We start from the raw sequence: 12535 nt of genomic DNA, 5'->3' as shown, positions 1-12535 counted from the left end.
CCTCATACCCAACTCCTTTATCATTCCTCAAACTCTCTTGCCTTTATATTCCTTTCCACTTCATTTTCCTTTTTATTTTCCTTTCTCTTATCATTATTTCATGAACCAACACAACATAAGCATTGATTTCAAATATCCCGTCATTCTGGATTCGCGTCTTCAGAACGAATCTTAACAACTTTTACAGCTTAGACTCATAATTCATCATACTCGTCTGTCTTTGTTCTGGCTCTAAAGCTTTTACACTATCTCCTTATCTTTGGGAATTACTTTCCCGAAAACAATTGACTGAACTTAAATCAGTTTATTCTAACCTCTGGCTCCGTGCCTTTCTTGGTCTTTCACCAATGGGTGGTCTCTCTCTTAGGAGGGTAAGTGACAAAAATGGTCTTTTGTGGTTCATCAATCATTTTGAATCTCAAATGATTCCTATATTTCCTTTAGCCAGGTTCTTGCCTCGGCTGGGTCAGCCTGTTCCTTGGAACTCTGAGAGCTTAGCGATTTAAAGGTCATGAAAGAATTTCACACCACATTGTTTCCTCAAGGTGGTGGTTGGGAATAAAATATAAGTTCTGTTTAGACAGGTTCATGAATTTCCGTATAGGAGTACCGTCTCGGGTCTCCTTATCTCGCTCGACTTTTGCTTTCTTAGTCTAAATATTTCTTCCTACTCCCCATAATTGGAGTCATCTTTTAATTTAAAATCTTCATTTTCCACTTTATTATTTTCCGGGTTCTTTATATCTTAATTGCGACCTCCCTGATTATCACGTTCAGGGTTTGCTCTAAATCTTATTCCTCAAACTAGCTTTCATCTAAGATTTCATCTTTAGGCTCTTGAACATTTGGAACCCAATTTCTATAGGAATGCCTCATTATTCCTTTATCATCTTTCTCGGTATTAATCTTTTATCTAATTGTTGGCTCTCTGCCTTCATTCATAACTTTTTCTGGCACAATATGATCTTTTCCAATAATTCGGGCTGTATTGCAATCTCAAACAGCTTTTCGGTACCGGCTCTGTTTACCTTCACTTCTATTTTCATTTTCTCAAAATCTCTTATAAACTCTCCAAAAGACATTATCATCTTGAGTCTCTCCTTTTTACTAAGGGCATCAGCCACCATATTGGCTTTCCCCGAATGATAAAGAATCTCCCAATCATTATTCTTGATTAGCTCTAACTGCCTCCTCTGGCATACGTTGAGCTCTTTCTACGTGAAAATGTACTAGAGCACTTATGGCTTAGGTAATTCTCGCACTTCTCTCCATACAAGTAGTGCCTCCAATCCTTAGGGTAAAACTATTGCCATGAGCCTAAGCTCATGAGCGGGGATATCGAATTTCATATTACCTTAATTGTCTTGACATGTACGCGATTACCTTACCGTGCTGCATAAGCACGCACCCTAAGCCCTTGTGCGAAGCGTCACTATACTTCACAAAATCTTTTTTTTTTCCATCCGGCAACGCCAGCATAAGGGCCATCACCAACCTCTGCTTCAGTTCTTGAAAGTTGTTTTCGCATTTCTCTGTCCATTCGAACTTCTCAGTCTTACGAGTAAGCCGCGTTAAAGGGGCTACTATCTTTACAACTTGAACGAACCTCCGGTAGTGACCGGCCAATCCTACCTCTGGTAGTCGACCAAACCATGGTCATCAATTCATCAGTGGTCCTTTATCCAATCCTGTCAGGATCCTCCATGGGATCCTCCTCAACAACTATCCCTTCTAGGACAACATCCTCAACCGCTAAATCCTCAATATCAACATCATCCGGTCCTGCATTAGGACACTCTATCGGATCCACAATCCGATCTCCAATTAGTAATAAAATATCATCGCGATGTTGCTCCTCTACCTCAGGGTTCGGAGTCCCGCTACCATATACGATAACGAACTACGCTCCTATCACGATATTTATAAGGGTTCCCATAAGGGTTTTAACTGTCAGTACTACGTTAGGTAGCCCGACTATGAACTTGGCAAGAGTTCTTATTATCTTAGTGAACTTATTATCTTAACGTCCCATCATCTCTGAGGTTTATAACGCTTAGCTCTGATACCATTTCTGTAACACCCCCAGATCCGGGGTCGGGGATCCGGGTCGTCACGGTCTTTCTTTCCACAATATCACTTCACTTAATTAATAATAAATAACCTTATGATGTGACCCCACGCTAACACACACCACAACCCGTTATAGTCTCAGAGATGAAATTTAAATAAGTACAAGTCTTTGAATCCACAATTTAAAAGTTATTACAACCCGAAATGATTACTTGATAAATTTACAGTTAATTGCCATTATCTGCCACAAGTTATAATTATACATAATTGATTCTCAAAAGTAGATGGTCTGATCTACAATAGATCTACCTCTGCAGCTATAGCAGCTACAACATCAACGGGAAGACGCGGGACGCTTCCCACGCGCTTGCGCTGGGTCTGCTGGAGTCTGGCCATCTTTCCTAACTGTTGTTGTGTGATGAAGAAATAAAGCAAGGGTGAGCAGCAAGCCCACCAAAATAATATGTATAATGATTTACAGTATATGAGTCTACTCATAATACTCATGAAAGTCTTGGTCAAAAGAAATGAACCAAGTTAATAACTTAATGCGATGAAGTCGCAAAATATTCAGTATATATATATACATATATACTTTTCAAAATATTGGAAGTCCTCTTCCATGCATAATATACACAAAGTCCCAGTGTATAACTGTATATAAAAAAATATCGTTGCAAGGTGATCTCATATATCTAACCTTGTCTCAACGTTTTTCTGAAAATCTTTGTCATTCATAAGACAATTATAAATTAGATATAAGTTTAAAAGATGAAGTTACCAAATACTTCACTACACTTATATCATTCCCAAATACTACTTGAACTACCACCGTTCAAGTTATAACCAGTTTCAAAAGTTCATCCCACTGATGAGACCACAAGATAAGACTTGAATAGATTCAATCTTTGAAATATTATTGAATGAAAAAGTTATGAGATACTTTATTTAGTCCCGATATATATATATCCACATACATATATCCCTTTAAACATTTCCTGAAACCTCTGTTATGCAAAGTATGAACAGAGTTTGAAACATCCAATGAATTTTGGAAAGGAAAAGAATTTTGGCATAAACCCGATATCTCGCTGATCAGGCAAAGATACCAATAAGTAACCTTTTCTACTAGTAGATGGACGAATTCCCCACTGGTCATCACCCTGGTCATAATTAAGACCTATGCTGGACTGCCACTCAGCCACTTATGCATTTGATGGACTCCCACTGAGCCACTTACACAATAATAGACCGTACCCCGGCCTGTCGCTTATGCCGACTCAATGAGAGGGGCTTACTTCCCGAACGTTGGGCAAGTAATCAATTCATTTACCAAATCTGCAACCTTGTTGCGAATATAAAATACACCACAGAGCCGGATTCCCCAGGTTTTGAGCGAGTATTTAAATCCCCTTTAAAAAGGAAGATCTTAAATATAAAAATGAGTTTTGGGATCCGCTCTGACTTTTAAAAATCATTTTGAAGACTCGAAAATACTTTAAAGAGTGTTTGGAGTAAGGCTGATTTAATGAAGTAAATCAGTCCCCAGAATATTAGAAAATATCTGAATATTATTAATTAAATAATATTCCCATAAAGAATAGTCTTTATAAAAATAATTGAAGTAGAAGTATTAAAATTTATACTTGAAACGAGTATTAAATAACCAAAGATATACTTATATGAAAGTATTATCTTTATTTGAATAATCGAAAATAAGTTTGATTATTTACACCTTATTCTTTAATAAAATAAAGAATATATTTCAGCAAATAATCGGAGTCATAGATCCTCAAATGAATATTCAAATAATATTCAATAAATAAAATAAGCTGAGTCATAATACCTCGAATGAATATTATAAATAATATTCATTAAATAAAATAAAGGAGTCATACATCCTCAAATGAATATTCAAATAATATTCATTAAATAATATAAACTGAGTCATAATACCTCGAATGAATATTATAAATAATATTCATTAAATAAAATAAAGGAGTCATACATCCTCAAATGAATATTCAAATAATATTCATTAAATAATATAAACTGAGTCATAATACCTCGAATGAATATTATAAATAATATTCATTAAATAAAATAAAGGAGTCATACACCTTCGAATAATATTCGAAATAATATTCAATAATAAAATAAAGTTTAAAGTTATCGAATAAACCTTATTCGATTAATAGTTTGGAAAACTATAACCATATATATATATATATATATATATATCCATATCCATATAAAATCTACTCGGGATCCTCGACTCCCGGTTTTAGAAAATATTTTCACCTTTGAGTCCCTATACTAAGGGTATATGCAAGATACCGCTATCCTCTAGCATAGGTATTATCAACTGAACCAACAGATATATATTTCAAGAATATGAAACAGGCATGCATATATACCATATCACATGCTACAATATATCGCAAGAATTTGCTAAATAACCAACATGCATCTATCGCAAGATAATGCATATACAAGTGTATTCATCACAACAACAGTATAACGGATAGAATACTTGCCTGAGCGACTGGGGTTACGAATGGCTCGGGACGAGTCTGGTAACCTATAAACAACAAGTAAGTTGGAATTAAACCAAAGTCACTTGTAAATCTATACTTTAACTAACTTAGACTCTAACGCTTGTTTTGCGCTCACTGATTCGCTTAAGTCACTCGGGTACCCTCGGCTCCACCATTTTTAATAATTTAACCTTTACGAGTTTTAAAGTGATTCCTTCGCGAGTGTCTTACCAACTGCCTAACACGCTTACCATAAATGTTTCACACATTAATTAACCCTTTTTGGTCTTTAACCTACATTCCAAAGTAAGGCGAGGGAAAAAGTTTCGTTCGCGAAACGCCGTTACTTGAAACGGTCGTTTCTCCTAAACCGTAAATCGGAATCGAACGAACTACATATCAAAACGAAGCTCGTAACATGAGCTATCTAAACATGGAAGTGGTCACAATCTAGCAGGGGGTTCTCGGGTCCTAATGCTATGCACAAAAACAGTCCAAAGAAAATCGGACGTTACGACGGCTATGTTTACGCGATTTCCCAAATTTAAACCACTCGATACCAACCACAATTCAACCCCAAATCAATCATACAACCAATATCCATCCTTATCACATCATAACAACCCCAACAAATCCATATTAACCATTTATACTTATTCCTCACATGAACTAAAGCTTTACTTAGGTTCTTTAACTAATTACCAAGATTTACAACTCCAACAATACAACAAAACCAACTAATCTCTACAAACTCAACCAAACTTCAACCAATCAAGCATCATGCCTCACATATGCTATATCAAACACATTCAATCCTAATTACTCAAAACTAAAGCTAGGGTTTGTAGTTTATACCTTCCTTGGAGAGTGGAGAATCAAGAGGATGGCTTGGAATCACCTTTAAAGCCCTTAACCAAGCTTAATCTAAACAAAACTTCAAGAACACAAATTTTAGTTCTTGAAAACACTATTCACCATCTTCTTTGATGATTTATAGAAAAATATTGGCTTGGAATTAGAAGCTTAAACTTATAGGAAGTATGTAACTTAACTAGGAGGAGCTAGGATAATTACCTTGGAAAATAACAAGTGGAGGAGCTTGGACTTCCCATTTCTTAAGAAACCACCCGAGAGCTTCATGAACAAGCCTTGGTTGCTTTTGATTTTTTGATGAAAATGGTTTTTGCTTGGCTTGGTTGCTTGGTTTTTGTGCTTGCTTTAGTCAATTACCTTCTTGCCCTTGAATTTGTGTGGTTCTCATTCAACCACACCTCCTTCCTTCCCATGTCATGCTTATATCATCCTCATGATGTCATCCTCCCTTCCTTGTCCTCTTTCTATTGGTTGGATGACATCATTCCCACTAATCCCTTTGATTAACTTCCTAATCGTTTGCCTAATGACCGTTGATCTGTTATACGGTTCGCTTAACTTTCGTTCTCGTTTATCGTTTGAAGGATCATACCCGGGATCTTATTACTTAGGTTCCCTTAACCTTTCTCAATACATTATATTCCTTTTTATGATCCTCCATTATAATCCTTTAATTTAAATCCTTTTTATCCTGTTACCTCATACTCAATTCTCTCCGTATCTTGTGGATTTCCGGGAAAAACCAAAGTGTTCGGAATTGGATTCTGACGATCTTTACATACACTTATATACTTCATAGAGTACTAATAATATCCCAGAATATCCATAACAGAACCCCTACATAGTGTGGCATGAAAAGTTTTCTCATTCAGCAAAAACACTATTCATAAGGGTTTCAAAATTTTCCAAAAATTGGGGTTATTACATGGTGATCTACTGAAATAACTCCCTTATTCTCAAAATAAACTTGGGTGAGATCATCCATGCCCAAAAACAACAACATGCGACAAATTATAACATGCAACTCATGGAAAGCACATAACAAGATTTCGACTAGGCATAAAATTTTAAATGCTTGCAAAATCGACTTGCACCTAATACTCATTCTTAATAATCATGAAATATAACTTCTTTTAAGTATTAATAAGAAATTTATCATGGAAACAATTTATTTTAAGCACACATATTTCGAACTTATAGATTTTTAAACATAACTACATGATTTCGAAAAGAGTAGCATGCAAAACATGGCTGATCATCATTTTAATGTCTTAAAACTAGCATGCATGGCTAAACATAAATATATAATGAAATTTCAGTAGCATGCAAAGGATTTTAAAGCATGATATCTCCACAAAACACTTAGTTAGCACATATACATAATATATCTCATAGAGAGCTCTTGAATTCACAAGAATCAAGAGTTTCTCTTTGGAGATCACATAAGAACTACACATGCATCCATGGAACTTCAACTTCCAAGTCACAAAACACTTGGAAAGGATATAATATGAATGTAGGTAGAAGATTTACACTTGGGAAGATGAAGAATGAATTGAAAAATGGAAGGGGGTGGGGGATTTTGGCCTTCGGCCGAGAGCAAGGTGGGAGGGGGAAAAGGAGAGAAATTTGTGGTGTGTTGGAGTGTGGAATGAGTGGAATGACTTCTCCCACTTTGATTTCTTTGTTTTATGCTATTTGGTTTACAAATAATGAGTGGAAGTGAGAACTTACAAAAATGTCCCTTGGTTAAAGTTAGGCCATTTTGCATGCAAGGCTAAGGTAGTAATTTGGTAATAATCAAATGAGTTAGTGGGGTTGAAAAAGTCTTGTTTGCCCTTTGAGAGAATAGATGGGTGATTTACATGCATGGTCTCTTATGTAATTTGATAAATATGACAACTAAAATTTATAATGATTTATTTTTATAAAATAAAATACAAGTTCAAAAATTATAAAATTTATACCATAAAATAACTTGGATTTTTAGAGACTTTATAAAATCATTTTCAAAATTTGTGAACAAAATACCTTTTAAAAGAAAATTTTTCCAAAGCTTAGAATATTCCTTATAAATTAAAAATAAAGAAATTAAATAAACTCTTGCTTTGAAAAATCATATACTACACAAAGCAAATTTATAATGCAGAAATTTTCACTCACACTAGCGTACAATCATTGAATATATTTTCATTTGACTTTAATATTATACCCAATCCACAAATAATATTACATAAAATGCCGGTCGTAACATCCTCTCCCCCTTAAGAGATTCTGTCCCCAGAATCTAAGAGAAAAGATGAGGATGCGGGGAACGCATATCAGTCTCTAACTCCCAAGTCGATTCTTCGACCTTAGGGTTCCTTCAAAATACTTTTACTAACTTTACCGACTTATTCCTAAGACTCTTTACTTGCCAGTCGAGTATTTTAACCGGTTGCTCCACAAATGACAGGTCTGCCTGAATTTCTGTAGGTTCATATTCTATCACATGGCTAGCATCAGGATTGTACTTCTTAAGCAACGACACATGGAACACATTATGCTCATGCCGATACTGAGGTGGTAAGGCCAACTCGTAGGCCACCTTTCCTACTTGACTCAAAATCTCAAAAGGACCTATGTATCTAGGTGCTAACTTCCCTTTCTTGCCAAATCTCATCAACCCTTTTCTAGGTGACACCTTCAGCAACACAGCTTCACCAACTTGGTATTGAACATCCTTATGCGCTGGATCCGCATACTTCCTCTGTCTATCTTGAGCAACAAGCAACCTTTTCTGAATTAACTTGACCGATTCATGCAACTGTTGTACCAAATCCGAGCCGAGAATTCTTCTTTCTCCTACTTCATCCCAACTTGTTGGTGATCTACATTTTCGCCCGTACAAAGCTTCGTATGGTGGCATGCCGATATTGGAATGATAGCTGTTGTTGTAAGAGAATTCAATCAACGGCAAATGGTCATCCCAACTTCCTGCAAAATTGATTGCACAACTGTGTAACATATCTTCAATTGTTTGAATTGTCTTTTCACTCTGGCCATCAGTCTGCGGGTGGTACGCCCTGCTCATATTCAACTTTGTGCCAAGACATTCCTGAAATTGCTTCCAGAATCTCGAGTTAAATCGGGGATCTCTGTCTGAAACTATTGATACGGGTACTCCATGCCTTAGTACGATTTCGCGCACATACAGATGAACCAACTTGTTCAGTGACGACTTCTCATTTATTGGAAGGAAATGCGCCGACTTCGTAAGACGATCAACTATAACCCATATTGCGTCATGTCCGGATTTTGTTCGCGGTAGTCCTACTATAAAGTCCATAGCGATATTTTCCTATTTCCATTCTGGAATCTTCAGGGGCTGAATTAATCCGCTTGGTCGTTGATGTTCTGCCTTTACTTTCTGACAAGTATAGCACTTCGCAACCCATTCTGCCACGTCTCGCTTCATATTTGGCCACCAAAAGTTCTTCTTTAAGTCTCGATACATCTTGGTGCTTCCCGGGTGGATTGAAAATTTTGAATTGTGGGCTTCATGGAGGATCTCATTCTTTAATTCAGGTACATGGGGAATCCATATTCTGGATGAAAACCTTAGTATCCCTTGCTCATCCCTTAGAGTATTAATCTCCTCTCCAGATAACTGATTCTTCTCTTTTTCCATTACTTCCTTTTGACACTTCTTTATCTTTTCCACTAGTGTTGGCTGAAAGGTCATTGCACGACAAACTTCCTTGACTTTTCCATAAGCACAAAGTTCCAATTCCAATTTTTCGATTTCTTCAGATAACTCTTTTGATGTTATCATCATATTCAATCTCTCCTTCCTACTCAGAGCATCGGCCACTACGTTCGCCTTTCCAGGATGGTAATTTATCGAGCAGTCATAGTCCTTGATCAATTCCAGCCATCTCCTCTGCCTCATATTGAGCTCTTTCTGAGTAAAAATGTACTTTAAACTCTTGTGATCCGTGTAGATTTCACACTTCTCTCCATAGAGGTAATGTCTCCAAATCTTAAGTGAGAACACTATGGCGGCTAGTTCCAAGTCATGCGTCGGGTACTTTAACTCATGCGGCTTCAACTGTCTTAACGCATATGCGATCACTTTACTGTGTTGCATCAACACACAACCCAAACCCTTATGTGAAGCGTCACTGAATATTACAAAATTCCCTTGATCATTTGGAAGTACCAACACCAGAGCTGTTATCAACTTCTGCTTTAACTCTTGAAAGTTATCTTCACATTCTGCACTCCATTCAAACTTTTGATTCTTTCTGGTTAACTTGGTCAATGGCGTGGCGATCTTTGAGAAATCCTTGACGAATCTTCTATAGTATCCGGCCAATCCTAGAAAACTTCGCACTTCCGTAGGAGTCTTTGGCCTCTCCCAACTCATAACTGCCTCAATCTTTGCCGGATCCACTTTAACTCCCTCATTTCCAATAACATGTCCCAAAAATTGAACTTCCTTTAAACCAAAACTCACATTTGGTAAACTTGGCATACAACTTCTCTTGTCGGAGTATCTCCAAGGCTATCCAGAGGTGCTGCTTATGTTCTTCTTCCGACTTAGAATAAATAAGGATGTCATCAATAAATACCACGACAAATTTGTCCAAATACTTCTTAAATACCCGATTCATCAGATCCATAAATGCGGCCGGAGCGTTGGTCAATCCAAACGGCATTACTAGGAATTCATAATGCCCATATCTGGTCCTGAATGCGGTCTTAGGAATATCTTCTTCTTTGATCTTTAATTGATGGTATCCCGATCTCAAATCAATCTTCGAAAAGCATTTTGCTCCCTTCAACTGATCAAAAAGGTCATCTATCCCTGGTAGCGGGTAGCGGTTCTTGATCGTCACCTTATTCAACTCCTGGTAATCTATGCATAGACGCATACTCCCATCTTTCTTCTTTACAAACAGAATAGGTGCTCCCCATGGCGACGTACTTGGTCGTATTACTCCTTTATCCAATAATTCTTGTAGCTGGCTCGCCAACTCTTTCATTTCTGCTGGTGCCATCCTATATGGGGCCTTTGAAACTGGTTCCATGCCTGGAGCAAGGTTGATCTCAAACTCAATTTGTCGATCTGGTGGTAAGCCTGGTAGTTCGTCGGGAAACACATCGGGGAACTCGTTAACTACAGGAATATCTTCCATGCTGAGGCTGCCTCTCTCTGAATCCACTACATAAGCTAGGAACGACTCACAACCTTTTCTAAGCAACTTCTTAGCCTGAACGATTGTAAGAAATAGTTGCTCTTGCCTCTGCCCCTTAAATACTACCTTCTCTCCACTCTTCGTCTTTAAATACACTCTCTTGGTCTTACACTTAATCTGAGCGCTATTCTCTCCTAACCAATCCATTCCTAAAATTATGTCAAACTCTCCCAACTTGAAGAGTATCAAGTCGGCTGAAAACTTATATCCCGAAATGTCGATCTCACACTTCGGACAGAATTGATTCACAGGAATCTTCTCTTGGTTCGCAATTACCACATTTACTACCTCACTTATAACCATTTTATCACATTGATGCTTATCAACAAAAGATTCTGATATGAAAGATCTTGTTGCTCCCGAATCAATCAATACTTTAGCTTTGACATTATTGAGTAAAAGTGTACCTGCTATCACCTCAGAATTATGAACAACATCTTTCATCTTTAGATCAAATGTCCTTGATGTTGCTTGCGGGGTTGGTGCGGGTGGTGGAGGTAATGCCAATACCTCAGCCGGCACGCTTGCACTGGTACTTGCCACGTTCATCAGAGCTTTGACTGGTCATGTTGCCTTACACTCCCTAGCCATGTGTCCAGTCTTCCCACACTTGTAGCATGTAACTCCTGGCTTCGCCATCTTGCACTCATTTGCTAAATGTCCCTTCTGATTGCACCTATAACAGGTCATGCTCAACTTATTGCATACTCCGGGGTGCCTTCTTCCACAGTGCTTGCATTCTGGCCTCTGGAACCTGTTTTCTCCAACTTGCCCTTGGCTTGCCTGGTTGTTCCCTTTTGATTCTTGCCTTTTTCCCAAATTTCCCTTCTTTTGAAAATTTCCGCCCTTCTGGAAACCAATCCTCTTTATATTCCGATCTTACGAACTTCCAGCTTCAGAATTTTCTCCATAAAATGGAACCTTCCTCTTCTTGTTATCCCTCTCTTTCCTTGACTGCATCCCATTATTCTCAATCAGAGCAGCTTTCTGTACTACTCCCGCATAAGTTTCAAGCTCAAACATAGCCACCCTATCTCTGATCCAAGGCTCCAATCCTTGCTGAAATTTCTTTGCTTTTTCCTCCTCAGTGCTGATATACTTTGTCACAAACCTTGACAACTCAGTGAACTTCTTCTCATACTCCAATACAATCATGTTCCCTTGCTTCAACTCCAGAAATTTTAGCTCCATCTGATTCTGCATATACTTAGGGTAATACTTGTCCAGAAATAACTTCTTAAATCTCTCCCAAGAAACCTTCTGAGTGACTTCCATAGCCTTTACTGATTCCCACCAATAGATGACTTCTCCTTTCAAGAAGTAAGTAGCATACAGCGTCTTCTGATCGTCTCCTAACTGTACCAACTCAAAAGCCCTTTCCATCTCCTTGATCCATGTGTTAGCTATCACTGGATCAGTGGTATCATGAAATACAGGTGGATTCACATTCTGAAAAGCCTTGAAAGTGACAATTTGTCTAGGTGGTACTGGTGGTTCAGGTGGTTGGTGTGGCTCACGGTTATCTTGGTTTTCAATTCGTTGTTGAAGAGTTAGTTGTTGTTGAGCTATAGCATTGGTTTGCTGTTGCAAGGTTTCCAGTAGTCGAAGAATATTTGGGTCTGTAGTGAAGGTGGTTGTTGGGTTCTTCTTTTTGGGAGGCATGATCCTAAAATAAGAGTTGTGTCAAAACAGATATGACTGATAAAATGATTCGAGGGTATCGCATGGCATTCTCATTTTCATATGGGGTCAAGTTTCCAAATTAAGCAGATATGATGATAAAAACATAAAATAACAGTTGAGAGCAAATGGAAC

Source organism: Apium graveolens, chromosome 9, assembly GCF_009905375.1.
Source record: "Apium graveolens cultivar Ventura chromosome 9, ASM990537v1, whole genome shotgun sequence".
Lineage (NCBI taxonomy): Eukaryota > Viridiplantae > Streptophyta > Magnoliopsida > Apiales > Apiaceae > Apium > Apium graveolens.
Note: the sequence above shows the minus strand (reverse complement) of the source record.